The sequence below is a fragment of the Lactuca sativa genome, chromosome 5 (genome assembly GCF_002870075.4).
Source record: "Lactuca sativa cultivar Salinas chromosome 5, Lsat_Salinas_v11, whole genome shotgun sequence".
Taxonomy (NCBI): domain Eukaryota; kingdom Viridiplantae; phylum Streptophyta; class Magnoliopsida; order Asterales; family Asteraceae; genus Lactuca; species Lactuca sativa.
In genome coordinates this window covers 190,883,834-190,889,458 of record NC_056627.2, presented here as the reverse complement: position 1 = coordinate 190,889,458, position 5,625 = coordinate 190,883,834, and the positions used below count along the sequence as shown (strand labels likewise).

General features: G+C 27.7%; 1 long non-coding RNA gene across 1 annotated transcript; it reads left to right on the top strand.

Annotated features, from left to right (window-relative positions):
* Positions 1-893: 893 nt before the first annotated feature.
* On the top strand, positions 894-3,324 carry LOC122198052 (uncharacterized). The gene is made up of 3 exons (XR_006191873.2): positions 894-1,561; positions 1,592-2,497; positions 2,993-3,324. It is a non-coding gene; the product is annotated as an uncharacterized LOC122198052 (long non-coding RNA).
* Positions 3,325-5,625: the final 2,301 nt, after the last annotated feature.

Sequence of the window (5,625 nt, the reverse complement as noted above, 5' to 3'; positions counted from 1 at the left end):
ACATTTATTTACATTTGAAAGTTTTGTTAAAAAGTGCACAAATGGAAATGGAGTCCAAAATGGTCAAATTTAAATGGCAAAATTGATGTAATGTGTAAAATGATACAATTATGTGTCTGCAAAATATATATATTTTCTTTCAAAATCCGAAATGGACACCAAAATGGTAACTTCCGACGTAAATTAAAATATATATATTTTCTTTCTTAATTCGGTTGATTTCCGCTTAGAATTAGCATTGGATTTCCGAAGAATTATTTTTTTTTTGCTATTCTATCGCTATTACATCACTATATTAGGATTTTCATTTTTGTTACCGTTGAGTCGGTTTTTACCGTTGAAAATTTTACATCACTAATATTTTTAGGAAAAACTCCATGTTTTTAGTGGTGCATGAATGTGTTTGAAATTTTCCATAAAACTAATAACTAATAATTAATGCATGTACATAAATGGTGAGTTTTATGATAAAGTGATAATAATATATGTGTTTTATCTATTTTTCATTTTTCTTATTTTGCATTATTTATATATCTAACACCCAATTTATCAATAAACATAGTCTAATATACACCTTTACTAAATTTATATTATTCGGGTGATTGAGAATTTTATAATTAAATCGATAACAAGTTCCGTTGCTGCTTTACGACAATTGCGTTACCAAATTGATGTAATTTGTTTAACATTACTTAATAATATTGTCTTGTCATTCATTTGGAATGTGTGAGAAAAATAAATTGGTATATATATATATATATATATATATATATATATATATATATATATATATATATATATATATATATATATATATATATATATATATATATATATATATATATATATATATATAAATAAAAACGAAACTTTTTTTTTTCCTATGTGGCATCTCCTAAAGCTAGAATTTTACAAAGTGAATTGTCTATTTTGCCTCTCTCCTTTAAACTCCTATGTGTCCCTTCTTTTGGTTTAAAATCGAAATTCCTTCTGGTGTCGATAATTATAATCTCGTGTAATCAGCCATGATTATCTACTCAATTTATCTTTTCCGCTTTTTCCCAAGGAATAGATGATACAACACGATTCATCTTTATCTTGCACGATGTTGGATGTTTCTTCCGTTTTTTCCAACTTTGATTTGTTGCCACCTTGCTCGACCATCACGCTGCCATCAACGCACCATCCACCGATGTCCTTACCGTCTCCATCATCTAACGTCACCATCAATTACCACCATCTATTCTCCCATTCTGTTAGGTGAGTTGATTTCTATCGGGTTATTCTTTTATGCGATTTGAACTCATCGACACGACTACAATTTTATTGAAGAAGAGGAAACCCTAGATTCTTCAACACTTTCGGCTTCCAACACCTCTAAACCCTCTCGATAGATTTTTGCTTTCAACGCCTCTATACCCTCTCTGTAAAAGAAACCTAACTCTTTCCTCTCACACACCTGGGTCTAACTTTTGTTTGTGTAAGAAATAAGGTGAGTTTTTGTCATATATTCATCGATTAGGAGAACAATTTGAACTATTTCGAGTTTGGAATTGTGTAGGTCCCTGCTTCGCAAGAAGATTGTTTGCAGGTAAACAACTAATGATCCCCCTACTCATATTCATGTTATTAAATATTTTGCCCCTAAATTCCTTTCTTTCTCAGCAACAGGTTTTAGATACAAAATTTCATATTTGAAGGCAGGTTTGCAAAAAAGTACAGATGTGGTGAGAACAAGACAAAGCATACAATAGACTCAAACACCTACATTTAGTTGTAATGACAGGTTTGTATTGTCTCTTTGGTTTTTTAAGGATTTTTTTTGGTAATATGAAATTACTATTATTCAATTCTTTTGAGTTTTTAATCTATAGTGAACAACTTATTTAGGTTTCTGGTGTGTTTTGAAAATGAATTACAACAACTCTTATGTAGTTCTAATTAGATTGTCAGTGGAATGTTTTGTGATATTCAGAGTTTTTTAGTGTCACTTACTGTCTCTATTTTTGGAGGTTTTGTTGTTTTTTTTATCACATTTATGTCTTAAAGTTTTGAATTTGACAGTCTTTATGTTTGATTTGTTATTTGTTTTTCCTAATGCTTAGGTGCAGATAAGATGTTCATGTCAATTTGCAAACCTGGAGTTTGCTAAAAGTCCCAAGTGAGAATTTTAGTTTTATAACCAAGTATTTATAAACAAACATCAATATCTAATTTATTCGACTTAAATGAGAGCATAAGCTATTAAGAAGTGCAATGAATAATGTTGAAGCTTCTTAATCAGTCGGAATGCAGGATGCATTCAAGGCATCAAGCAAGATTAATTTACCTTTTTCCACTTGTATTAGGATTTAGGCCATATTAATCGAACTATTTATATATTATTTTGAAAGAATATAGTACCCTCACGTATATCTTAGTAACATTCATAGGTTTGGCCACAAACCGTTGAGACATCCTTGATGAGGCCCTTCCTAGGGGTCTTCTTCTTCACCCGGTAAACATTTTACACTTCATATTTCATATACTATATGATTTTTTTCAACTACGTAGCAATATGGTATTTGCTAATTTCATGGAAATTAGCTTTTTTCAACCATTTTATTCGTTATCCCCTCTAACCACTAATCTAATCTCATAATAAAAATTACTGGTAAACATTTATCAACAATTTTATTTAAGATATCTGTTTTCTTCAAATTGAGGTATAACCCAATTTTTCTTTATTTATTTCATAAGCAACATAACATTCTGCTTTTGATAATGTTTTTGCTTATTAGTATATATATATATATATATATATATATATATATATATATATATATATATATATATATATATATATATATATATAATTTGAAGGTAGGGCTGTCCTTTCACTGTGCAAGCAAACGTTTTTCTTCAACACAATGATTATTAAGTGCATTGTGTGTGTGTGTGTTTTTGTAGATCTTAAGGTTCTAATCGCATACTAAGATGAATCTTTATGTAGATTTGCTCAAAGGGTTTTGATAATGAAGTTGTTAGAGAACATGGGTGAAGTTTTTGTGGTGAGAGCTTCACAATTTCTCCTACTTTTTCTTTTATTATGAAAGTTAGCGGAATTTATGCTCTACCGATTACTGCCTTTCTTAGTTGTTGTTGTTGGAATGTGGCTTGTGGTGGTTAATTTTTTGAAATAGCAGTTTAAAATTGTTTACATATTTTTTTTTAATATACTTTTTTAAGTTATCTAAGAATTAAGGTTTTAATTTTAAATAACGATGGTGCTTACAAACAAAACTTCAAATATTGTGTATAAAGAAATTTTTAGAAAATTTTAAAAAAGTTAGTTTTTAATTTGTAATTTATTATGTTATGTTTATTTATCTTTATTAAATTTCTGTTATATTTAATTTTTCGTATATCAGTGTTATTTGCATGATTGATTGTGTGTTTTACATTTTATTCAAACTCATATATATATATATATATATATATATATATATATATATATATATATATATATATATATATATATATATATATATATATATATATATATATATATATATATGGTAGATTTTAAATAATCAATATAAGTTTAAACAAATATTATATCTTATAAATTTAATAAAATTTTATAAATCTTTGATTTTTCATTATCATATTTAATTAACTATATATTTTTTTTCTTACCCGTGGTTTCCACGGGTTGTAACCTAGTATATATATATATATATATATATATATATATATATATATATATATATATATATATATATAATTGAAATATTTTCTGATTTACTCCTTCGATGCACTATGAAAAAACTATTTTCCTTATATGTTTATCTTGTAATCTCAACATATGTATCTGCAACTACATCTCCACCCGCTAAGATTCGATCATGGTAGCATTTCACTCTATGGGAAAACTCTTTTTAATGCTAATTTTCTAATGGAAATCCACGACAACAACCTTAATTGTTTTTAATAACAACATAGATATAAAGTACTATTTCAATAAATGTTTTTATAGATGTATCTGGGCCATCAAAGAAGATGGATTCTACATGTTTAACTAAGGTAAGATAGTTGCTCACCCAATCAAGCTAGATGATTGTTCATAAGTGATGAGTGACGTATTTTAGGTTTATTTACACACACACGTGTATATATATATATATATATATATATATATATATATATATATATATATATATATATATATATATATATATATATATATATATATATATTTGTGTAAATATATACTCACACGCTAAATAATCAAGACAACCTATCTTAATATTGAGTATTTGAATTATTGTATTACTTTTAAATACTTGTAATTAAATTTGTATCAAATATCACGAATACATCTTAAAGATTCTCTAAATATTGATCTTTAAAAAAGAAACATGTGTAGCCATGTTCATACTTTGTTACTATAATATTTTTATGATAAAAGACAACATGGTAGATGTTGTGGTAATTACAAATATCCTAAATAGTCCATTTAGTGAAAAACTTAATCAGTGTTTATAAAAACTTGAAGGTACTCCTTCATTGTCTTATATTATAATATTGTTTTATCATCGTTGTTATATAGTTTGATAATGCCATATAAAGCCGATTTTTATAGAAATTCTGGTTTTATGATAAGACAACTAATGACTTAAGGTTGTTGTAAATGAGGATTTACATCAATAATAATTTTACAACGAAGTCTATAGGGTTTTGTGTAAGGTTTAAATGTTCGAATTGACATATTTGGTCAAAAACACTAAAACCGTCAAAATTAACCAAGATAGTCAAATGTGCAAATTTTTTATGTTGATAGCATTAAATCTATTTAAAAATTTAAGTTTTTTAAGATGGTGTGACATTTCCATTTTTACGGTCAGAAAAGACTGATTTTGTTTATGTTTTATAAAAATCAGAGTACCACTTTTAATAAAAATGTTGCGGAATTTTTCCAGTAAAATATGATAAATACGTTATCAAATATTTCCGAAGAAAAGTAATATTATTCATTTTAAAACATTTGGGATGTCATCGTCAATACAAAAACATAGGCATAAACAGAACTTACATTCATTATCACTTGTGATTTCTATCTCATTAATCTCTCAATGTAATGTGACTTCAAATCAACATCTGTGATATAAATAAACTGAGTGGGTCAGGTTGGGAAACCTGGTGAGTACATAGGGTTTTCAACCCACATTAATATAATTATTATGTTTAATCATCAAACAATCAATCAACCCAATTACCCATCCTCATTATCTTATTTACTCTTAAGGATCTATCCTAAGAATCAACTATTCCTCGTTCATTCATTCCTAAGGATTATCCTAAGGAATAGGACGAAATCCATCGTTGCTAATGACACATCTGTCAAGCACAGCTGCTAATATTATCACTTAGGCGCAGCTGCCAAAATTGTGACATTCTTTATGGGGCGCATCTGCCAGTATAGTCCTTTAGACGCATCTTCCGGGGTTATGAGGTTCTCAAGTGTAATCATAAGGCTTCTCACATCGTCTACCTCTCACCCTTACCTCATGGTCTATATTCCCTCTCAACTTATCGTCCAACTCATATTTCATCTACCCAAGTTTTACCCAACATATTATGTAG